Genomic DNA, 24,788 nt, shown 5'->3' with positions numbered 1-24,788 from the left:
GTTAAGAAAATGGCCTGGCATCGTGTCATGCCAGTAGAAAATTCAGCAGTTGCATCTCCTGCCGCCTGACAGCACATTTTCTGGAGTTTCACATCCACAGTTGCCTAGGTAACCACTACACAGCCTCCAGGACTGTCTGCATGAAAGGGAAAAAGGGGGGGAGGGAGCCATCTACTCTTCCCTTCACTTCCTGCATCAACAATGCTGCAGCCCTTTGTCAGGGTGTTAATGTGGCGAAAACAGAAAGCCCAAAAGCCTGCCCATGGGATTACACTTCAATGAGATATTTCTACTCACTGAAGGACCAGATTCACTGAGAATCTTGCCTGCCAGAGCATTGAGCCTGTTTCTATTTTTATTCACTCCTAGGCTTTTTCCTTTTCTCTTGGGCTTTTTGTCCCTCCAGCAAGTTCCCCTTCCTAGTGGGCAGGAGTAGGGAGTACTCCTTATTCAAATAACCCCATGCCCTTGAGAAATGCCTGCATCTCTCTGCCATGGGCAAAGAGCTCTGCAGAGTCCTCCCTGTTCTCTGGACCTGCAAGTGACCAGGACAAGAGCCAGGGCTGGCAAATGTGTGTGTCACCTGACCCATTCATCCTCGCACGGAATCTTTGCTAATTGTGTTCAGTCTTGTCACGGTCATTGCAGATGGCCACTGGGACTTGAAGAGTTTTTTTCTCCCTGCCCTGCTACAAGAGACAGGCTTAGGCTGAGAGATTAAATAAGCAAGGGGAATGAGAGCCTCATAAATAGCACCACCGTCAACAATTTGGTTTTCATCGGTCCAAGGCATTCCTTTCACTAAGAAGATGAAACGCACCTTGCTTTTATGAGCAACTCTCTTGACATAAATACTAATGAAATTTAAGTCATGGGTGTTGCTGCTAAAAGCCATTTTGTTTTAGTAGCGTTGTGCTCAAGAACAAGTTGGAAATGTCTATGGCCAGTCCTATTACATATGATTAACATCTTCCTTGCCATTTGAAATATCAATGGACAGCTACTGAATGGCCACAGGTCAAGGTCAAGAGGCATCAGCCTGGCTGCAGGTCTAGCCCACAGGGATAGGGAACAGTGAGCTCAATTATAGGGGTGTGGGAAGGCATCAGCATCCAGAGGTCTGTGCTGGTGGATGGAGGTGACTGACATAGGCTCTGGGCAGTCCAACATAGTCTCTGCTCCAAGTCAGACTTTTAGTTTTGGACAGGCAGGGGACAGGGCTGGGACAAGGCTCAGTGCCCAGGCAGCAAGGCCTGCAGGAAGATGGGCTGAGCCAACTCACGATCCTGGGATGTTGTGGCTGGCATTTGGATATTAGGTGACACTAATGAATTAATGATAAGTTTCTTGGTGGTAGTAATGGCCTTGTAGTTATATAAGAGAATGTTTTTGGGGTGCCTGAGTGGCTCAGTTGATTGAGCGTCCGACTTAGGCCCAGGTCATGACCTCACAGTTCATGAGTTCAAACCCCGCATTGGGCTCTGTGCTGCCTGCTTCAGATTCTGTGTCTCCCTCTCTCTCTCTGCCCCTCCCCTGCTCTCTCTCTCTCTCAAAAAATAAACTTTAAAAAAAAATTATTTAAAAAAAAAGAGAGAAGGTCTTTGTCCTTAGGAGGGGTACACTGAAACTTTTAAGGGTGAATTGTTATGATGTCTATAATCTACTTTCAAATAATTCAGAAAAATATATATATAAATGTATATCTATACACAAGCAAATGCCAGAAAATGGGCAAAACATGAAAAACTGTTGAAATTAGAAGAAGGGTATACAAGAGTTGACTGTGCTATTCTTTCAACTTGGTAGTTTTAAGTGATATTTCTTAAACAAATTTTTTAAAAGTTTTTTTTTAAAGGGTTAATGATTAGTTCTAGGCCTGAAACATAAAACCGTTTTTTTTTTTTAATACCAGGTGGTACCGTTAGTTAACGTTTTGCTGACTTCCTCTTTATAGATGCGGTGTAGTCCACAAAGGATAGAATAAGCTAAAACTGTTACCTTTAAATCCACCAGTTAAAAATGTGTTTCATAAAGCAGACTGGTGAGTTCTATTTTTATCTGGTGTTTTCTTGTTCTCACATTTTCAATGCTTAATTGTTTTTCTCATTCAGAAGAACGTTTTATCTGACTACCCATCCTGTGGCAGGAAGTAGAAGGGAGTGCTGTCTGGAGATTAAACCACAAAAGTGGACAGAAAGTCTTCCAGATCCCTGCCATGGTTCTGCTTTTATAGTCCTGAGGAAATAACTCGATCAACCAAAACACACAGAGCTGCCACATATCAGTCCACTTGTTCATAATTAGTGACATCATTTAAAAAAAATGGGCATTCCTATTTTGATGCTTGTGCAAATATAACATGAATGCAAGGCTCAAATGGGTAAATGCATGAAAATCACATGATGATATCTATCTCCCTTCCTAGACTGTAATATCCTTAAGAGCAGGAACAATGTCTCTCTTATTTATATTTGTACCTGCATTGCCTAGCACCATAAATATTTTTTAAAAATGTTCATTTATCATTATTTTGAGAGAGAGAGAGAGAGAGAGAGCATGAGCAGGAGAAGAGCAGAGAGAGAGGAAGACACAGAATCCAAAGAGTCCCCAAGCTCTGATGTGGGACTTACACCTGTGAACCGTGAGATCATGACCTGAGCAGAAGTTGGACACTTAACCAGATAAGCCACCTAGGCACCCCTATATTTCTTGAATAAATGAGTAAATAAATAAATTAATTTAAAATGTAGAATAAAGAGAGGTGATGATATTTGAATTTCACAACAGCCAAGGACTGTGAAAATCCATAATACAATTGTTCTTATGTTTTATCATGTTTGTAGGCTAAATATAGCAGACTGATAACCAATGCTTAATGACACAGCATGATAAATATGTAAAATATCTGTGTAGTTAAACAATGATTAAAGCTAATATTAAAAAAGCAAATAACTGCTATGTTAGAGAAGTGGGATTTCAGGGAATCTTCTTTATCCTGTGTACCATTTTTTAAAAAAGTTGTTTTATATATTATTTATTTTTGAGAAAGAGAGCGTGCAAGCAGGGGAGGGGCAGAGAGAGAGAGGGAGAATATCAAGCAGGATCTGCACTGTCAGTGCAGGGTCAGATGTGAGGCTCAAACTCACGAAACTGAGATGATGACCTGAGCCAATGTCAAGAGTTGGATGCTTAACCTACTGAGCCGCCCAGGCGCCCCCCAGTTTGTTTTTAATCAAAGTAATTTATAGATGGATATTACCCTTGCAGGCAAGCAAACCAAAGCTGTTTAATATATATAAGAAAATTGCACAACACGGAAAATTACTTGCCTGTCATGAGGAATGTAGTATATGATTATTTATATAGTATATTTATATATATATATACTATTATATAGCATATATATATAGTATATATATATAGTATATTTATATATTTATATAGTATAAGAAGTATATGATTATTTTTATTAGAATATTGCGAAAGAGAAGAGAGATTTGGGAAGTAACAAAATCCTGAATCACGCAGAGCCTAGTGCCCTGGCCTTGTTTCCAGAAGCCAGTCAACAGAGTTGAGTGGAAGGCATAGCAGGGAAGTGTATATATGAAAACAAATGGAATTTCCATGGTAAACAGCATCAACATACAAAAAGGGCAGAAAGTCAACTTGAAATGGAGCAATATGTCTTGTAAGTGGTCTATTTAGTCCTTGACAAACTGTTAAGTCTACTCACTTTGAAGATAAAAGTAGGGGCACCTGGGTGGCTAAGTCATTTGAGCATCTAACTTTTTATTTCAGCTCAGGTCATGATCTCAGGGTCATGGGATTAAGCCCCGAGTTGGGTTGTGTGCTGGGCATGGAGCCCGCTTGGAATTCTCTCTCAGTCTTCCTTGCCCTCTGCCCCATCCTCATTCTCTTTCTCTCCCTCTCTCTCTCAAAAAAAAAAAAAAAAAAAAAAAGGTTAAAGTAGCAGCACCCATTTCTGTGCACATAGGTTTGTCTGCAGATTCTAAACTGTAACGTTAACTGCCCTGAATTCAAAAACACTGTGGGGGATTCAAAAATAGTGCCCCCAATAACATCTGAATGATGCTTTTCCTCACTGATAATTAAGAAATAGAAATGGGGGTGTCTGGGTGGCTGAGCCAGTTAAGCATCTGACTCTTGACTTTGGCTCATGTCATGATCTCATGGTTTGTGAGTTCGAGCTCCGCATCAGGTTCTGCCCTGACAGCGCAGACCCTGCTTGGGATTCTCTCTCTCTCTCTCTCTCTCTCTCTCTCTCTGCCCCTCCTGCACACACACTCTCTCTCAAAATAAATAAATAAACTAAAAAAAAAAAAAAAGAAGAAGTAAAATGATAGTGGGATATTTCTCTTCATCAGGTTGGCAAAATCTTTGAGTCTGATGATGTCCATTGTTAGGAAATATGAATTTTTAGTGCTTAAACAAAGGCATATAAAAATTTTTAAGTCCTCCTAAAATTGATCTTAATTTCTATCTCAAGAGCCCCTATTCTGTTTGGCAGAAATGACAATGCCAATGTAGTCACTGTAGATTAATACTTGTCAATTTAAGAGACCCTCAGTCAACTCAGAGTTTTCACCCTCTCCTTCTGCTCCCTGAGGTTGGTTCTAAGCAGTAGGAGGCAGATGTGATGCTGGCACAGGGACCTTATCAGACAGGGGTGTCCTGTTCACTGCCCTCCTACATGGTCACACATTTTCAGACACCCGCATTCCCCTGTAGTCTGACATTCTAAAGTTCATGCTGACTTATCCTGCCTTGTCCTATTGTGAGTGTTACTTTTATGTGTCATCTTGACTGGACCATGGGGTGTCCAGATATTTGGCTAAACATCATTTCTGTGAGGGTGTTTCTGGATGAGATTAGCATTTGAATCAGTAGACTGAGTAGAACAGTTGCTCTTCTCAGTGTGGGCAGGCGTTATCCAATCCACTGGAGGCCTGAATTAGAACAAAGAGGTGGAAGAGGGGGGGAATTTGCTGTCTGCCAGACTGTTTGGGCTGGGACATCCACCTTCTGTTCTCAGACTTGGACTCACACTAACAGTTCTCTGGATTCTCAGGCCTATAAACTCAGCCTCTAACTACACCTGAATGTCCAGCTTGCAGAAACCAGACCACAGAACTTCTCAGTCTCCATAATCATAAGAGCCAATTTCTTATAATAAATGTCTTTATATATATATATATCCTATTGGTTCTGTCTCTCTAGAGAATCCTAATATGCCCCTTGTCTAGATAATGAAGACTCTTTGGTTACCTCCGTTCTTCCCAGTGAAAACGTGAAACTTTCTGAAGCTCTCTGGCAATGTTCCAGGGCGCTGTGAGGCTCCCAGCGGGCTCAGGACCTCTCAGTCTGGACATGCAACTTGCTATTTCCATTCTACTGCCCGCACACCAAACTGGCGGGAAGGAATGTGGTTGGGTTTGATTTGCCATTTCCCACAATCCAAAATAGAAACTTAGTTGGCATATTTCTGGCTTGAGAAACCACCCAGGAATGTATCACCTAGGATGCTTTTGGCTGCAAGGAACAGAAGATCCAACGGAAAATGCCTTTAACAATAAGAAATGTTTGACCTCATATAACAAAAATATTACAGTAGTAGTTCTCAAAATGTGATCTAGTGACCCCTGAAGGTCCCTAAAACCCTTTCAGGGCCTTGGCATGATGAAAAACATCCATCCCAAGTGCAGGATAGACCGATGGATTTTAATTTGTAATAAAGCAGAAGTCAACAGTTGTTTACAAAAAGTTTATTTCAAAAAAGTTTCTGTAAATAAAGTTTTATTGGAACACAACCATACTCATGTGTTCACATATCATCAATGGCTGCTGTCGAGCTACACTGGCCGACCTCAGCAGCTGTAACGGAAACTTCAAGGCCTGCAGAGTGGAAAATATTGACTGTCTGACCCTGTACAGTAAAAATGTCCTGAGTCCTGTAACAGAGTATAAGTATTTTTGGAGATCCTTTCAGAGCCCACATTATAAATAACCTGTAAGTAACTGTAACCTGTTAAGTTTTTGGTGTCTACTAAAGAAGAATATCCACAATTCTCTCAACATGAATAATCCACTACATATCTGAGTGCGGCCAGATTTGTTTGTTTGTTTGTTTTTTCAACCAAAACAACAGATAAGAGCAAAATGAATTCAAAAGAAGTTATGAAAATCCAGCTGTCTGGTATTAAGCCAGACATTAAGGGGATTTGCAAAAACAATGTAAAACAATGTCACTGGTATCCCTAAGTTATTTTTTGTTTTATAAGACATTATTTTTCATAAAAATGTTAGTTGTGGTAATATGTCATCGGTTTTAGATTCTATAATAGATTAATTATCTACTTAAACACTTTTTTATGTTTATTTTTGAGAGAGAGAAAAAGAGAGACAGACTGTGAGCCGGCGAGGGGCAGAGAGAGAGGGAGACACAGAATCCAAGCAGGCTCCAGGCTCTGAGCTGTCAGCACAGAGCCCAATGTGGACCACGAGATCATGACCTGAGCTGAAGCCAGACACTCAACCAGCTGGGCCACCCAGGTGTCCCAATTATCTATTTAAATTAATAATAAATACATGTTCTGTGATGTTCTCAATTTCAATTAATAATATGGTAAACATTGGTAGCTATAACTCACATATACAAAAGTTCTTTGGGATCTTCAATAATTATTTTTTCTTTAATTTTTTTAAAATGTCTACTTATTAAAAATTTTTTTTAAATGTTTATTTATTTTTGAGACTCAGAGAGACACAGCATGAGCAGGGGAGGAATAGAGAGAGGGGGGTACACAGAATCCAAAGCAGGCTCCAGGATCTGAGCTGTCAGCACAGAGCCCTACGTGGGGCTCAAACTCACAAACTGCAAGATCATGGCCTGAGCAGAAGTAGGACGCTCACTGACTCAACCACCCAGGCACCCCTATTTACTTATTTTTGAGAGACAGAGAGTGCACAAGCAGGGGGAGGGACAGAGAGACAAAGAAGAGAAAGAGGGAGACAGAAAATCCAAAGCAGGCTCTGTCCTGCCAGCTGAGAGCTCAATGTGGGGCTCAAACTCATGAGCCGTGATGTCATGACCTGAGCCAAAGTTGGATGCTTAACCGACTGAGCCACCCGGGTATCTTCAATAATTGTTAAGACTGTAAAGGGGCCCTGAGACTGTTTGAGAATGGCTAGTTTAAAGCTAGGACAGATTCAGGGTTGGTCATCTCACTGATGTTATCACAGACCTAGGTGTTTTCTAGAACTGTTATTGTCAACATCCTGTTGGCCTTCCCCTTAGATCAGCTTCCCTCATGGGTGCTGCTGCAACCCTTTGTGGCATCACATGTCTTCAGAGGCAGAAAAGGTACTATTTATTTTTACCCATTTATTTTCTAAGAGTGAGAAAAACCTCTCTTAGAACCAGTATACTGGTTTTGTATTTGTATTTTTTTATTTTATTTTATTTTTTTTAATTTTTTTTTCAACGTTTATTTATTTTTGGGACAGAGAGAGACAGAGCATGAACGGGCGAGGGGCAGAGAGAGAGGGAGACACAGAATCGGAAACAGGCTCCAGGCTCTGAGCCATCAGCCCAGAGCCCGACGCGGGGCTCGAACTCACGGACCGCGAGATCGTGACCTGGCTGAAGTCGGACGCTTAACCGACTGCGCCACCCAGGCGCCCCTGTATTTTTTTAAAACCACATAATAACCCCCTCCAAACCTCATTAAAAGAGTATATAGGAAGTAAATTGATTCCAGACCAATTCTTGTGCCATAAACAATGAGAGCACTGGACAGGATATAAGAAACCACTGTTTCCAGTCCTCAGAAAACACACACCTTTTGAAAAAAAGGGGAAATGAGCTGAATCCTACAATCACTTGTGCTTTCTGCCTGAAGAACCTTCTAAACCATGGTGCCGAGAGAAGGAATCCAAGCAGAGCACAGCAGTCTTGCTGAGCTGAGAAGACAGAGACAGACGTTTGGAACGCTGAGGGAGGCTGAGGTTGCAAAGCAACGCAAGGAAATAGCTCCATAAATCTGCATGACACTTTTGAAGGTTCTGGCTGAAGGCTAGCTTCTGTGATATACAGGGGAGATCCCACAAGGCCAAGCAAAGAACAGCTACCAGAGAAAAAAGAAACTATTTAGTAATTATAGCTTGCATGGCACTTGAGACATTTGAGTTCTGACCAGCCACATGGAGATATGTCGATGAACACCCAGGATATTCAGTAGAAATCCCAGAAAGGTCACACCTGAGGAACAGAACTTAAGTAGCACTAAAGTAAAGGCTACTCCAGATTCACCCAACAGAGCTTAGAAACAAGCCTGGGAAGGACCCTGCCAATCTGCAAGTAAGAGAACTACCTGCAAGAAGGAAGCCCAGCACTCTGTCAAAGAGGACAACAAAATCCAAATGCTCGAAAATGAAACATTTGCAATATCCTAAATTCAATCAAAAGATAGTAGACATGAAAAGAAGTATGAAAATGTGACCCATATTTCGGGGGTGCGGAGATCAAGGCAATAGAAAGAGAGCCAGAAATGACAGATTTTTTAAATGTCAGGATCAGACAAGGATTTAAAAACAGCTTTTACGAATATATTGAAGGATTTAAGTGGGAGGCGGAGCAGGGCTTGGGGAGGAGGACACGCTGGGCTGAGAGAACTGTCTGGGAGCAGTTCTGACGGAGGTGGGCGAGCAGCCCGCGGAGGGGGCGGGGCCGGGCGGGGCCTGCCTGGGTAGCAGCAGGCCTGTGAGCTGTGTGTAGTTCATCGCTCATGGAGCACTTTGTGCTGCAGGTGCACGTGTCCACGTGTCGCTGACTGGCCACCGTGGGATGCCTTCCACCGAGGCTTCTTCCTCTTCAGCTACCAGAGCCACCAGGCTAAGACAGCTGTGAGTTTTTAGGAACCAGGAAAAAGGAGTATTACTCCTATGAGACACCTCCTGAGGATCCTCCCCACAGACAGGAGAATCCTTGTGCCTCCAGCTGGAGTCTGGTGCTCTTCAGGGCCTGCGGCTATCTGGGCCCCCAGACCTGCTCCAGATGTCCCAAAGCACATTACCGCTTTGGATAGTTGAGTTCCAGACTCCCACTTCCTCTTTTAAGGATTTGAAATTGTAATAGAAACAGAAGATGGCATTACACCTGAAGTCGTGGGAAAGGGTGATGTTGCAGAGATCATATGAAGCGTGGGTGAAGCGCACGAGAAAGAATTGGATTCCACAGCAAAACATGAGTCCAGGGAAGAGAAAATCTTCCAGAAGTTTAAACCTACCATAGCTTTTGAATCTGGACAAGATTCTCAGAGATTGGTGGAAGTGTTGTCCTGATCTGGATTCCTGGTGAAAATATCCCCCCAGAAAAGGGTATTCCAGATTGCCCCTGTAGTGCCAAGAGAGTATTTGAATTCCAGGCCATGCCTCAGCAACTCAGTTACCTTGAGGCAGACATACTAGGCAGAAGTGTTGACTAGGCCGCCCGGCTGGCCTCCCTGGTGCTCAAAGCTGTAGACTGGGCTCTGGATACACAGAAGAATTTGTATGAAGCAAGATGTAACAGATACACCTCATAGACATCGTTGTAAAGCCTTAAAAATGCTGCTAATCTCTCAGACCTTGCAGTTCTGTGTCTTGGACTTTATCCTAAGGAAATAATTATACCAGAGACACTAGTACAAAAATGTTATTTTAGGCATTGCTTACAATGTCCAACAAAAATGTCCAGTGACAGGGAATTAAATAAATTTTGGTACATCCATGCAGCGCAAGACTATGCAGTCTTACAGTACAGACCTATATGGACACCAAACAAGATCTGGATCTAAACTGATCTAAACTGATCCATACCAAGGGGCCATTATAAATGATATTCACAGTATGATCATATTTTCATCAAAATATTTGTACATGTGTATGTGCACAGAAATAAATCTGGAAAGACATATACCAGGTGTGAACTGGTTACCTATGAATGGTGAGACCAAGTGAAATGATCCTTTTACTTATATGTATATGTCTTTCTACAATAAAAGTGGATAATATGCCTAAGTAAGGAAAAAGAAGTTTTGTTTTCTGTTAAGAATGGATTTTTAGCAATCCGATGATGTAAAGTGAAATGGTTACAAAACTGTCAAATTAGGAAAGATTAGCCGTGCCAAACATTAGGTGAAGCAAGATAGAACTAGTTTTAGAAGGCACAGAGCATTTGGATTCCTTTTCCATTGCATTATATCCAAAGTTGAGATTTCCAGGGTGGGAGCAGATCTAAAATTCCTGACCCACTCTCCCTCTAGAGTGGTAACATGCTTGGCCAGAGACATCAGCACCAAACCCTCCTGCCCTTTGCTTGCCTACTTCATATTCTCCTCACCCTGTGCTGACAGGGTTTTTATTGATTGTGGCCCGACAGCTGGGCTGTAAAATGTCACATAGCACGGATGATGCACGTTCACCCTGGAACATTTTTCATTCCTCAGCAGTCTGTAGCCCAGCCCTTTGCCAGCAGCTGTGAGGCCAAAACTAATGACTTGGAAGCAGGTTGAGGTCCATGGGCATCTCAGATGGGAAAACCACCAGGCAGAGGTTCCTACCAGGGGGCATAGTACTTATAACAAAACGCAGTTCAGCAAAAATTGGCTGATGGAGAAGTGATTGAGACCATTCTCTACACTTAAGAAACTTCAAGTGTAGCAGAGAGAGAAGCAGAATTTCAGTGTAAAATTGTCAGAACCAAGGGGGTGCAGGAAATCCACGTGGGCGTTCAGAAAAAACGGATTGGGAAAGGGGAGCCACATCTGGAAATGGATGGGTGAGCAAGGAATGTCTACAGGAAGAGGGATGGAGCAGGTGCCAAAGGTCAGAACTGCTCAGCAGGAGATTGTGGGGACAGAAATATAGTACTGGGCAGGGCTGGAGGTAGGGTGAGCTGTCCCTGAGAGGGTAAGTCTGCTTTCAGCAGGTATCAGAAGTGCCATATAGGGGGCTTGCACTATACGGTGTGGAAGCAGAATTGTAAGAGAAATAATAGAGGGTCAGGTTTCATTTCCAATAATGACTCCTGCCACAGTCCAAGGCATGGGTGGGAATTTTTCTGTGTTACACAGTGCCTCTGACGTGGTAGGTGCTCAGTAAATACCTGTTGAATGAAAGATCAGTGAATAAAGGAAAAGAAAAACTTCCTTTTTAATAGGCTTAGTGGGTTTGCAGCAAAAAAAGTAGATTATGAAATTCTCCAGACAGGTGGGGTGGGGGCGGGGGAATGTGACACCGCTGTCACAGGCACAACCAGGTGCAGCTTTGTTTCATTTTGTTTTTAATATGCTGATGTTGCCAGGGAAAGGTTTATCCTGGGAGCTCCAGAGCTAGAATGTGTCAAAACTGTACCGACAACATTATCTAGAGCCCTGCTACTCACAGGATGGTGTGGGGGCGGCAGCAGCATCCACTGGGTGCTTGTTAGAAATGTAGGCTCTTTCCATAATTTGGCTATTGTTGAGAGTGCTGCCATAAACATTGGGGTACAAGTGCCCCTATGCATCAGTACTCCTGTATCCCTTGGGTAAATTCCTAGCAGTGCTATTGCTGGGTCATAGGGTAGGTCTATTTTTAATTTTCTGAGGAACCTCCACACTGCTTTCCAGAGTGGCTGCACAGAAACCCATGGAGGAGGGGAAGGAAAAAAAAAAAAAAAAAGAGGTTAGAGTGGGAGAGAGCCAAAGCATAAGAGACTCTTAAAAACTGAGAACAAACTGAGGGTTGATGGGGGGTGGGAGGGTGGGGAGGGTGGGTGATGGGTATTGAGGAGGGCACCTTTTGGGATGAGCACTGGGTGTTGTATGGAAACCAATTTGACAATAAATTTCATATATTGAAAAAAAAAAAAAAGAAATGTAGGGCAGCCAGCCCTGTCCCCAACTGAGTCAGAATCTGCATTTTAACAAGTGCCCTAGGGTGGGGGAGGGGGAGAGCAGGCAGTCTAAAGTTTGAGGTGTCAGTCTGGGTGTGGAAGCTATGCCCTACATGAGGAGTCATCAGGAGGACCTGGGAGAGGGGAGAAGAGCTAGAAATCCCCATTTCCCTACTTCTCCTCTCCTGAGGCTCCAAGTGGGACCTAACAGGAATCTATGAGTTTCTTCCCAAACCCCAGCAACTTCACAAAGTTCAACCTCACACTTGCCTGGTTTTTTTTCCTTTTTTTTTTTTTTTTTTTTTTTGCCTATGAAAATGTATTACTGTCGTGTGTGCACCATCAAATTTAAGATCCTGGTCTTTCCTTCTTGCCTTTTATACAACCAAAACAGAGACTTTGGCTACTTTGACATCCTTAATGTCTCCAGGAATGTCACTGACAACATGATCTTTGGGACCAAATCCAGCCACCAGAACTTCTATCATTTTCCTCAATAAAATTCAAACAACCATCATTGGGTACAAAGGCTGTGATTATTTATTTATTTATTTATTTATGGCCTTTCTTGATCACCTGGACCCTGACACACTTTCTGATACAGAATTTGGCTGTTTGTCTTCAACCCCTACTTTTTCCAACACAATTTCTTTTGCAGAGGAATCACCTCCAAAATGGTTGGCCTTTGGGGCTGTGCCCAAGCTCGCTTGTGCTGTTCATCACACCACCTCTGATCTCAATGGTGGCTATGGAGCTTCCCGGCAGTGCAAATCCCCCAACACTTGCCCGTCCTGCTGGCACCATGGGCCTAAGCCAAAGAGCTCAACCTTACACTTTGGGATTGCCCACAATGAGGTTCGTCCATGCCCTCTCCTCACTCAGCTACTGTGTGTGTGTATGTGTGTGTGTGTGTGTGTGTGTGTGTGTGTGTGTGGTGTCACCATCCCTCTGTTCTCTGACTTGAGTACCAGCCATGCCTCCTGAGGACAGACAGGTAGGAGGCTTGGCTGGGAGGGCACTCTGTTTAAGAGATGACAGTTCTGGGGTGCCCAGCTGGCTCAGTCGGTTAAGTGTCCAACTCTTGATTTCGGCTCAGATCATGATCTCACGGTTCATGAGTTCGAGCCCTACTTGGGATTCTGTCTCTCACTCTCTCTACCCCTTCCCCACTTGTGCACCCTCGCTTGCACTCTCTCTCTCTGTCTCTCTCTCTCTCTCTGTCTCTCTCTTTCTCTCAAATCAATTAAGTAAACATTAAAAAAAGAGAGAGATGACAGTTCTTCTGTACTGTGTTTAATGCTATCCATAGTCCTGACCACAGTCAGTAATAATATCAAATACTGGGGGCGCCTGGGTGGCTCAGTCAGTAAGTGTCTGGCTCTTGATCTCCACTCAGGTCATGATCTCACGGTTTGCTTGCGATTCTCTCTCCCTCTCTCTGTGCCCCTCCCCTACTCACACGCTCTCTCTGTCTCTCTCAAAATAAATAAGTGAACATTAAAAAAAACACTGCTATTTTAGCACTGTTCTAGGTACACAAATGCACTGTTCTAGGTATTGCATTTGTATATAACCTTATAGAACAGCCATCATGACCATTCCTAGTTTAATGATGCAGAAACTAAAACCCAGAGAGGTTAAGTAACTCGCCCAAGTCACACAGCTTATAATCAGAACGATGCCAGATTATCATTTGGGCACCGGTGGCAGAGCTGCTTGATGCTCTATTGGACAAAACCTTCAGCAAAAGAGCTTTGCTCATTTATTGTTGGACATATGAGCTAAAAGCTAGAGAAAGCATTCAGAAGGAACTTGGGACTTAGTGAATGGCTTAAAAATGAGTTAAAACATGGGGCACCTGGGTGGCTCAGTTGGTTAAGCGTCCGACTTCAACTCAGGTCACCATCTCGCGGTCCGTGAGTTTGAGCCCCGCGTCGGGCTCTAGGCTGATGGCTCTGAGCCTGGAGCCTGCTTCGGATTCTGTGTCTCCCTCTCTCTCTGCCCCTCCCCCGTTCATGCTCTGTCTCTTTCTGTCTCAAAAATAAATAAACATTAAAAAAAAATGAGTTAAAACAGGACATATAGATCTGGCTATCCATCTCACTGCAGGGTAGATGTGTTCCCTGGAACCAAGGTGCTCCTACTAAGTCCCCGTAACTGAAGCATAATCAGTCCCAAACTCCAGCCCATGTGTCTGGGACAAATAGAGGGATCTTTACTGAAAGATGCTGTTGTCATGAACAACCGGTTGACTGTGTGTGTGGAAGGCAGGAGAAATGGAGCCAAGGTGGGGGGAGAATACCAGGCTAAGGCCATGGAGCTGAAGGATTTGTTCAAGAAGATTTGAAGCCCCAGAGAGAAATACCGACTGTCCAAAGGGGAAGTGTCTGCATCGCCAGTGGCTCAGGGATAACTGAAAGAACAAAACAGAAACCCTGGGTAGCCCAAAGCCAGAGCTCCCACCTCAGGCCATGCCCAGAAGTGAGAGAAAGAAGGAAACCAGTACTTAGGAGGACAGAGGGCCCCATCCCAGGTCCATTGTGGCCCAGATGACCCAGTCTCTCTGCTTGGTGCTCAACTCAGACAGGGTTGAAGAAAGGAAGATGGCGGAGGGGAGCCCAGTGGACGGTGCCAGCTGAGACAATCTGCAAGACAGTTGAGTTAGGACAAGAATCTTGCAGCTTAGAAGTCCTCTGCTTCCAAGCTTTAGAGTTTCTAGTTTCTTTTTCTTTTTTTTTTTAATGTTTATTTATTTTTGAGAGACAGAGGGAGACATGGCATGAGTGAGGGAGGGGCAGAGAGAGAGGGAGACACAGAATCCAAAGCAGGCTCCAGGCTCTGAGCTGTCAGCACAGAGCCCTACGCGGGGTCGAACTCGAGCTGTGAGATCATGACCTGAGCCAATGTCAGATGCTCAGCTGACTGAGCCACCCAGGCGCCTTTAGAGTTTCTAGTTTCTAATTTCTTCAATGAAGTTTCTAAGTTCATCTTACAGAGCTGTCCTACAGGGGTGCCTGGGGGGCTCACTTGGTTAAGCATCCGACTCTTGATTTAGGCTCAGGTCATGATCTCACAGTTCATGAGTTCAAGCCCTGCATCAGCCTCCATGCTGACAGTGCAGAGCCTGCTTGGGATTCTCTTTCTCTCCCACTCTCTCAGCCCCTCCCCACTCACACTCTCTGTCTCTCTCTAAATAAATAAACTTAAAAAAACAAACAAACCTTCTTTTTTTTAAAGGAACGATCTTGCAAAAGGGCTCCCCACCTGGCGAGAAATTGGGAGTGTCAGTGAACCCCTAGATTGCAGGAGGAGTGGTGATCTTGCAGTGACTTGCCTGAAGGCCTGGACATAGAAGCTGGTCTGGGGACGGCAGGGCACCCAGAAGGGCCAGGATGAGGGGCATCTAGGAAGGCTGTTAATCCCTCCTGTCCTGGACTGTGAATTCTCTTCCTCTTCCTCCTCTTTTAGTCAACAGCTTCCAGCTGTGTTTCTCCTTAACAGGCTCCTCTTTCTGGAAGGTCATTACTGGTGCTCATATAGAGAAGGCCTTCTTTAGCTCACATCCTCCTTTCTTCCACCTCCTGCCTGGCTGGCCTCCTCCTGCTTCTGAGCTTCTGGTTCTGTAAGAAGCAATAGCATCACAGACTGAGGAAATACTGCAGAAAATAACCACATCTTCTATGTTAAAAAAAAAAAATCTAGTTGAAGCCTTGCATAATTGAGTACAGGATTCAACACTAAAAAAATTTTTTTTAAAAAATTCTTATGAATAGAAGTCAGACCCACACATGGGTGCTGTATAATGAAGATCTGCCCACAAAGACTGCTCTGGGTAAAAGCTGGGTAGATGGCAGCCCGCCCTCTTCCTGTGCCAGCACACACACCAACCCCTTGGCTTTATAAGAATACCCAAACAAAGGAGCTTGATTGTGTGAAATGCTAGCCAAGGAGCCAGCCTGTGAGCCTACCCAGGTGACTGGATGGTGCAGGGCTGGCGGTGAACACCACAGGTCAAGAAGGCAGGAATGCTGAGTGCAGGACCCCGCTTCCAGCAGAAGAGTGGCAAGCTATAGTCTGGTGTGTCTCCTGTGAAGAGAAAGAGATAGGATCTACAACAAGTGCCAGTCATACCGTCTTCCTCCCAGAGACCTGTCAGCATTGCTAGCAAATAAAACAATAGAAGGAAAAGGAGTCCATGCTGAGGGTGACAAGAAGCACACAGTTCTGTACAGGAGACAGTACTCATTATCTCGCTGCATTTTCTTTAATAACATAGCTTGGCTGTTTCAAGAGCTACTGTTTAAATCAGTCCAGCCTCCTACAAGAATCCTGATTCCTATTATTATGTGGATCACATTAGACCTTTTAGTTTGGGAGAATGTAAATGTTGCCTCTTTATGAAAATTGCCCTGGCTTCAAACCAATAAGAATTAGTTGTTGTCATCTCTGTGTCTCCATGGCACCTTCACAGCATTTACCGCAGTCTGGCTGTACTTAACTGTGCTTATACTTGCCTCCCTGACTGACTTTGGAGACTCCTTGAAGGCTAGAGTATGTTTATTCCTATTTGTAATTTTTAGCACAACATCATGCATGCAGTGGGTACCCAATAAATATTTGTTGAAGTAAATGAATAATTAAATAGAAACATGACAGATGGAACTACAAGACTTTAGAAATGACTGGATTCTGGGAGATGTGGAAGATAGTGGAGGTGGGACCATAGGTTTGAATCTCCCTTGACCATCCTTCCCCATCAGCACCACCCCCCCCATCAAAAAAACCCCCAAAAAAACAAAGAAACAAAAAACAGACCAAGAAGCTAACTAAATGAATGCTCAAACTAAAAAACCAAAATCCCTTTCAGAACAAGCCTGAAAGTGAGTAAAAACTGCTGGAAGGAGATTCCATGATATGGAGGTTAAGATTAACAGCAGCAAAGGAAAAAGAAGATCCCAGTAAAAATGAAGGAGAGGCAACATTGAAGCAGATCTTTAAAGTAGGGCGGTTTCTGAAGCCAACAGAAGGGGGAGCTATAGAGCCATTCACCCCTTAAAACTATCCTGGCCTTTCTCTTAGTCCTAAAACCACAGTAAAACTCATTTCATCTAAAAATGGGCAACAGAAAAGGATCATGATCAAATCCAATAAAATCAAGAATAAACAGGAGCAGACTAATGTCTTTACAAATGATGAAAGTATGCCAGAAAGACAACAGATACAAACTAGTGAAAACTCACCTCAAATTTCAAATTCGCCAAAAAAAGAAGGAAAGTCAAGCAAAGGATAATAGATATGTAAGGAAAAAATATGTTAAAATTAGAAAAACTCTGACATGAGATTCTTGGAGAAAAGAAATATTTGTAAATAAGTAAAAGAACTGAGAAAAAAAGGCAAAAATAAAGAAAAAGTTATAAATCAAGTCCAAATTAAAAGGAACACAAGAGCAAATAAACAGGACGGACACTAAGAGAATTAGTAGATGGAAAGAAAGAAAACACACTTTTAAAATTTATCTATTTTGAGAGAGAGAGAGAGAGAGAGAGAGAGAGCGAGCATGGGAGGGACAGAGAGAGAGACAGAGAGAGAGAGAATCCAAAGCAGGCTCTGCACCATCAGCACAGAGCCCGATGCAGGGCTCGAACTCAGGAACCGTGAGATCATGACGTGAGCCGAAATCAAGAGTTGGGCGCCCAACCGACACCCAGGTGCCCCGAAAACACATTTTAATCAAAGAAAATGAAGAGAGGATTTCTACTTTTGGCTGGGATGAGGCAATCAGCGTTAGATATATCTTCCTGACTGCAATAACTAAAAAGGGGGACAAAATATATGAATCAATGTTTCTCAGGACATTGCACAACAAGCAATGCATGACAGACCGGGGCAGGGGGGGCGGGGAACTTCACCCAGAGAGCTCTGGAGATCTGCAGAAAGGTCCCCTCCAGTCTTGGGCTGAGAATTGACAGGCACATACAAAATTAGAAATTACTCAAGAATAAGGAAGGAACAACTGGAAAGCAGTAAACCAAACAATTCCTTGAGGTCACACAGGCTTAGGAATGATTTGTGTTCCTGTGAGCTGGAATGGAAATGCCTCCTGGGCATTGCCTTAATAGTGGGGCTAAATTATCCCGAGACCTAAGAGTACTCTGGACTTGCCCTACTGTAGCTTAGAAGCAAGCTTTGAGGGGTGCCTGGGTGGCGCAGTCAGTTAAGCGTCCGACTTCAGCCAGGTCACGATCTCGCGCTCCGTGAGTTCGAGTCCCGCATCGGGCTCTGGGCTGATGGCTCAGAGCCTGGAGCCTGTTTCCGATTCTGTGTCTCCCTCTCTCTCTGCCCCTCCCCCGTTCATGCTCTGTCTCTCTCTGTCCCCAAAATAAATAAACGTTGAAAAAAAAAATAAAAAAAAAATAAATAAAGAAGCAAGCTTTGAAAAGATCCAACCTATTCCAAGTATGTCCACTCTTCTTAAATAACAAGTTTTTTTAAAAAAGGAAGAAAAGAGATCATCTTAATAAAAGCAGCTAGGCATAATAAAACATTACATACATACTACATAATAAAACATAATGACTAGTGACTGCTCATACAACACAAGTCAGGAGACAATACAATGCCATCTTTAAACTTTTTTTTTTTTTAACATTTATTTATTGTTGAGAGACAGAGAGAGACAGAGCATGAGCAGGAGAGGGGCAGAGAGACAGGGAAACACAGAATCAGAAGCAGGCTCCAGGCTCTGAGCTATCAGCACAGAGCCCGATGTGGAGCTAGAACTCATGAACGGTGAGATCATGACCTGAGCCGACCGAGCCACCCAGATGCCCCTAGAACGGCATCTTTAAAGTGTCGGCAGAAAATACATCGTCTATGTAAAATTCTATATCCGGCAAAAATATCTGTCAAAAATGAAGCAGAATGAAGACTTTTTCAGCCAAACAAAAGCTGAAAGATTCATTGCCAGAAGATCAGCGAACAAAAAATGTGAAAAGAAGCTTTTCAGGTAGAAGAAAATGTTATTCAACCCAAACAGAGGAAGAGACCTGAATTGGTAAATATGTGGATAAATATGTTTTCCTTAGTTTTTAATGTTTTATAATGATAACTGTTTAAAGAAAAGCAGTGACAGTGTAGAGTGGGGTTTTCAAATATGTGAAAATAAGATATGGCTACAAACGCACAGAAAACAGAAGGGCCAATGGAAGCACGCTACTGGAAGGATCTCATCCTGTATGTGAAATGAGACACTATTTTGAAGGTAGATGATGGTAAGTTAAAGATTTATCTTAAAAACCCTAGAGGGGTGCCTGGCTGGCTCAGTTGGTTAAGTTACCAACTTCAGCTCAGGTCATGATCTCATGGTTTGTGAGTTCGAGCTCCATGTTGGGTTCTGTGCTGACAGCTCATAGTCTGGAGCCTGCTTCAGATCCTGTGTATTCCTCTCTCTCTGCCCTTCCCCCACTCATTCTCTCTCTCTCTCTCTCTCTCTCTCTCTCTCTCTCAAAAAACATTAAAAAAATTAAAAAGAACAACTTAGAATAACCACTAAAAAACATACACACAATGAAACCAATAGTGGAGATAAAAATGGAATAAAAAAACCTCACTCATAATAGAGAACCAACGAACAATAACCAAAATTGAAGGTGAAAATGTTAGGACTGGAGTTGAAATGGCCTGGCTCCTAGCACTAGGCTTTTATTACACAAAATGCAAAGAATGTGCCACATGAGGCATCAGGTAAAGAAAGTTTTCTGAGAAGAAGTAGAACCTTAGTATAATGCTAAGAGCTGAAAAGCATTTTGGAAAGAGAAGTAAAACAGGATATTCCTCAGGGGGGAGGACGGTATCTACAATGGTGAAGGATGGAGAAGAGGAAGTGTGACATTTTAGTTGGAGAAATTAATAAAAGAAAGTATTCGTGCAGAATATTGGAAACCAATAAGGGAGGTAAAGAGGTTTGCCAGATGGTCCAGTTCTTTGAATTTAGACTTGAGTCGATAGTCAAGATGGAACCTCTGAAGATTTGCTTATCTGTGTATCAGGCATGTGTCCTCACCTGCTGCTCTAGATATCCCTTTCTATGTGGCTCTCATCACTTTTTTGATGTTGTGCTGCAAATATCATGCACTTTGGAGTCAGAAATCCCTGGGGTTTACATCCAGATCCTCCACTTAGAGCTGAGTGATTTGGGGCAAATTGTTTAATCTAAGCCTGAATTCTTTTAGAAACTGTCGGTTCCCTAAACAATGAGACTGTCAGTCACGTGGCCCTTCCTTGCGCACCTGCTAGGAGGGCACATGATACAGGTAGTTAGTTGATCAGTGTGTCTTTTCCTTTCTCGCATTACTGATTCAGGGGTGGGCACCTGACACAGTTCTGACCAGTCTACCTTCTTCTTTTCTCTGGTTCTCTAGCAATAGGGTGGGTAGAAATGAGCCTAAAGGTGCCACTATGTGGGGAAAGCCTGCCAAAGAATGAAGCTGAAACAGAAGGCGGAGGCAGGACAGTAATAAAGGAAAAAGTTCTGATAACATATTTAGAGGCTCCAGATGTAATCATGGTGGAACTTGAAAGATCTGCCCCTGCACTTTTTGATTATGTGAGTCGATAATTTCCAAAACTTACCTTTTCATGAGCAAACTTTTAAATTATCTTGGACTCAGTCAAAAGCACCTAAACTATATAGCATTTCTGTAGGATGAAATGAGAAAAATGTGTAACAAACAGTTCACATTCGATTAATACTGATCATTATCACTTTCTTATCACTGTATATACCTCAATGACATTTAAACCTCTGATAAGTAGATATTAAGAACTCTGTTTTATAGGAGGATTTAGAGAGGTGGGGTGGGGGGGGGGAGCTTGTTAAGGACCCGAAGTTAATAAATGACATAAATGAGGTGTTTCTCATTCTACACCATAGTCTCTGAAATAACATCCCTAGCACATGGTAGGCATTTGGTAAATGTTGATTCCCTTCCTCTTTCCTGTAAATGAGACCCTAAAATCATGCCTAACTACTCAGAGATCTAAAGGAAAGCAGAGTCTGGTAACTTGCTTCTCTAGATCTGGCTCACTTAGGCATAGTTCACTCGTCAGAACATTAACTTTGAACAATCTTTCCTACTTAATGTTTGACTCTTCCTGTCCTAACCTCTGAAAGCTTGTCCCTCTCAGCTGACCTCCAAGATTCCCAGCTACTTCTGGATGTGGGTATCTCGGATTCCCTGGCATGGGCTGGCCCTCTAGCCCTTTGACTTGCACTAGTCACTGACGCCTACCAGTATCTTCCTGAGCAGGTGTCTCTCATAATTTCTTCCATGTGACCCATGTGGTCCCACAGTTGCTCATGCCTGGTGTGTTCCCTGGTGCCCTCTCCTCCCACTCAATTCACCAAAGTAGCTTTGGTTCTTTCTCCTCAGTGATCAAGTTTGCAAGCCACAGTGAAATACATTCATGAAAGAAAAATTCTATTGCTTTGGCCTATAGGCCAAATGTTCACGATCAGCACAACCTACTACTACGAACATTTCATTATAGATCTTTGAAAGGAATTTCTCTAGAAGTCATGAATGTGTGTTGTCATCAGTTGATCACAAATTAGAAATGCTGAGAACTAAGTAAACATTTTGATTTAGAAATTTGACTCTAAATTTTCTAAATATTGTAATCCTGAAGAAGAGACATCTTCTTTCAGGGGCATCTGGGGGGCCCAGTCGGTTAAGCATCTGACTCTTGATCTCAGCTCAGGTTTTGATCTCAGGGTCATGAGTTGGGCTCTGCACTGGGTGTGAAGCCTACTTAAAAAAAGACAAGACAAGAAAAGAAACCTTTCATTCAGTCTTCAGCTCTCTGCTTTGGAAAATGAGCACTTCAAACATGAAGCCCTTTGCAAACTTATATCTACAGAGAGCACTGGAAAGGAGCTGAGAGATCTGGGTTAATGTCATTTCTTGACCACTTTTTAATTATGAAAGAAACTGCCAGTTTCCCATCCAGTGTCCATTCTCCACTTCTTCCTTTCTAACAGAACCTCTAAATTATTGGGGGGATAATGTGTCCATCCAAAAGCCTATTTGTACAGCCTTCCCTGCAAAAAGGGTAGCCAATGCAATGGAATAAGAAGTCTTTGGGGGGACTCCTGACATTATCTTTAAGGTGGCTTACTTAGCTAGAAGGTACCTTTTTACCCTCCCTCTTCCCCCTCTTCCTTGCTTAGATCTCTACAGTCCCCTCCATTCCTCTAACTATACAATATTAAGACTCTATATGAGTGCACAAGTACAAAATCCCAAGGCTTTCCTAATCTCTATTTTATCTTGGCCATCTGGGCAAATTCAAAAGCATTTACATCGTTAGGTGGAAGTCAAAATGATTATGAGCATAGAGTTACATGTGACCCTACAATTCCACTCCTAGGTATATAGCCAGGAGAAACACACACACACACACACACACACACACACACACACACACACACGAATATTCATAGCAGTGTTATTATTTTTTTAATTTTTTAAGTTTATTTATTTTGAGAGAGAGCAAGAGAGCAAGCAGGGGAGGGACAGAGAGAGATGGGGAGAGAGAATCCCAAGTAGGTTCCACACTGTCAGCATGAAGCCCAACGTGGGGCTTGAACCCACAAACCATGAGATCATGACCTAAGCCAAAACTGTGTCGGACCTTTAACCAACTGAGCCACTCAGGTGCCCAGCAGCATTATTCTTGATAGCTAAAAAGTGGAAACAACCTAAATGTCCACCAAGTGACGAACTGATAAACAAAATGTGGCATATCCATGCAATGGAATAATATTCATCCATAAACAGGACTGAGGCACTGACACATGCTATGGCATGGATGACCCTTGGAAACATTATGCAAAGTAAAAAAAAAAAAAACCAGACACAAAAAAACCAGAGTGTATGATTCCATTTACATGAAATGTCTAGACTAGGCAAATCCATAGTGTCAGAAAGAGTAGTGGTTGCCAAGGGGCTGGAGGAAGAGGGGAGAGGGAAGGTCTGCCAATGGGCATGGGGCTTGTTTTTTGGATGATGAAAATGCCCTGCAATTACATAGTGGTAATAGTTGCACAACTCTGTGAATATAATAAAACTCACTGATTTGTACTCTTCTGCAGGTGAATTTTTATGGCCTGTAAATTCTATCTCAGTTAAAAGGAAAAGAAAATATGACTATGAAACATTTTGAGTGAAATAGACTGCACCCAAATAGGCTTCTCTGGGTATGTGTTGGCAAGCATGCCTGAAGAAAAACATGAGGAACAGGGAAGATGGGGGGGGAAGCTTCTAAGAAACAAAGGTATGAGTGGACCAGTTTTCAAGGTAATAGCTCAACTTTGAGGTGCATTAAAAAAAAGCATGACTACATGATAGAATCTCTCTTAAACACTGGAAGGAAATTAGCATTACAGTAGTTGTCAAACAGCTTTGTCTAGTATATAAGTCACATCTTAACTAAAATGGGGATGTGTAGAAGGTGGCACTCCAATGTGCTACTTCCTACTCATTAACTTCCTACTCGTTTTCACAGCAACCATCCCCCGACAGAACATTCTAGCCACCATGATTACACTAGAACAGTGTATCTGCAGTGTTTTAGAACCAGGAAATTCAGCATCATCAGTCAAACAGTGATGCCACTAGAGACAAAGGCCCTTCAGCATTTCATCTGTGCCCAACCTATCCAGGGAGGTTGAGTTGCATTGGAGTTTTTTTCTGGAAGCCAGGACATTTCTCTTTCTCGTTTTCATGTGGCCTTGTATATAACAGAACCTGAGAGATGTTGTAGAGAGAAGAACACTGAGTCCAAGATCTGATTTGTACAGAAAAAGTCCAGTGACCTTAGACAAAAGTCACTGAGCTTCAATCTCTTCCCTTCCAAAATAAAGAGGTCAAGCTAGATGATCTCTTAAGGTTACTTTTGGTTCAAATTTCGATTAATTGAACACACTTGTGATGAAATGGGAGCTCCGACATAGTCTAAGATCATCTCTGGGGCTGATGTAGAGGGGCAGGCAAATTTGGAACATATAGGATTTCTGTTCCTTCTCAGATTCTTGGAAGGACCTCAAGGTAACTCCAGCTTCTCCTCCCTAACCCCAACCTTTGAATCCCAACCTTTGAATCCTGCATCACATCCCAGTGGGTTTTATAATTTGGATACTGTGTCTGCCTAATAGTGAATATCCTCTTGGTGGCACCTCAGGGAGCAATAGAACATTTCCTTTGTTGAGGGGTGAAAACCCACACACATACACGTACACACATACACTCACCACCACCACCACCACCAGCAGCCCCACCAGCCCCACTGCCATGACTATCCCCACCACTACAAATTCCATCAATGTACAATGGTAATGCAACAAAAGAAACTAAGAGTTTCAAAAAGTATCTTTTAATCTAAGAGTTAGTCTGCATTTTCTTGCTTTTGAACTGTTTTCCTAAGTATGCATTCCAAGTCATAGTATACAACTGTGCTTTTAAAGCTTTGCCGCAGAGCATCTGCTTGGACTGGTCAGTCTGGCACCCACTGTTCTGATCATGTGGAAGTAAGGTCTAGCAGCACACAGACCTGGGTATGCTGACAGGCTAGCAGGCTGGCCTGCTGGGTGCCTGCCTGTCCCCTTCTCACAAGGTGCGAAAGAGGCAGGATACTTACGATATGCCAAGAAGCACCTGGCAGTGATCCCTGTCTTCTCCAAAGTCACTGGATCATGTGTCTGACAGGTTGTGGGGAATGCATGGCCAAGGATCCAGGGGGCCCTGGCAGCTGACCCAAGTGTTCAGGGCATTTAAAACCAATGTTCCCCTTCAAT

At 43.0% G+C, this 24,788-nt stretch overlaps 2 pseudogenes; one reads left to right on the top strand and one right to left on the bottom strand.

Annotated features, from left to right (window-relative positions):
- Positions 1-5,836: 5,836 nt before the first annotated feature.
- LOC121020554 (programmed cell death protein 2-like) lies at positions 5,837-9,684 on the top strand (annotated as a pseudogene).
- Positions 9,685-12,283: 2,599 nt separating this feature from the next.
- On the bottom strand, positions 12,284-24,287 carry LOC121020553 (40S ribosomal protein S23-like; annotated as a pseudogene).
- Between the last annotated feature and the right edge of the window lie 501 nt (positions 24,288-24,788).

This window comes from Herpailurus yagouaroundi, unplaced genomic scaffold (assembly GCF_014898765.1).
Source record: "Herpailurus yagouaroundi ecotype Mexico unplaced genomic scaffold, PumYag 250, whole genome shotgun sequence".
NCBI classification, from domain to species: Eukaryota; Metazoa; Chordata; class Mammalia; order Carnivora; family Felidae; genus Herpailurus; species Herpailurus yagouaroundi.
Note: the sequence above shows the minus strand (reverse complement) of the source record. Positions and strands in the feature narration are given on the sequence as shown.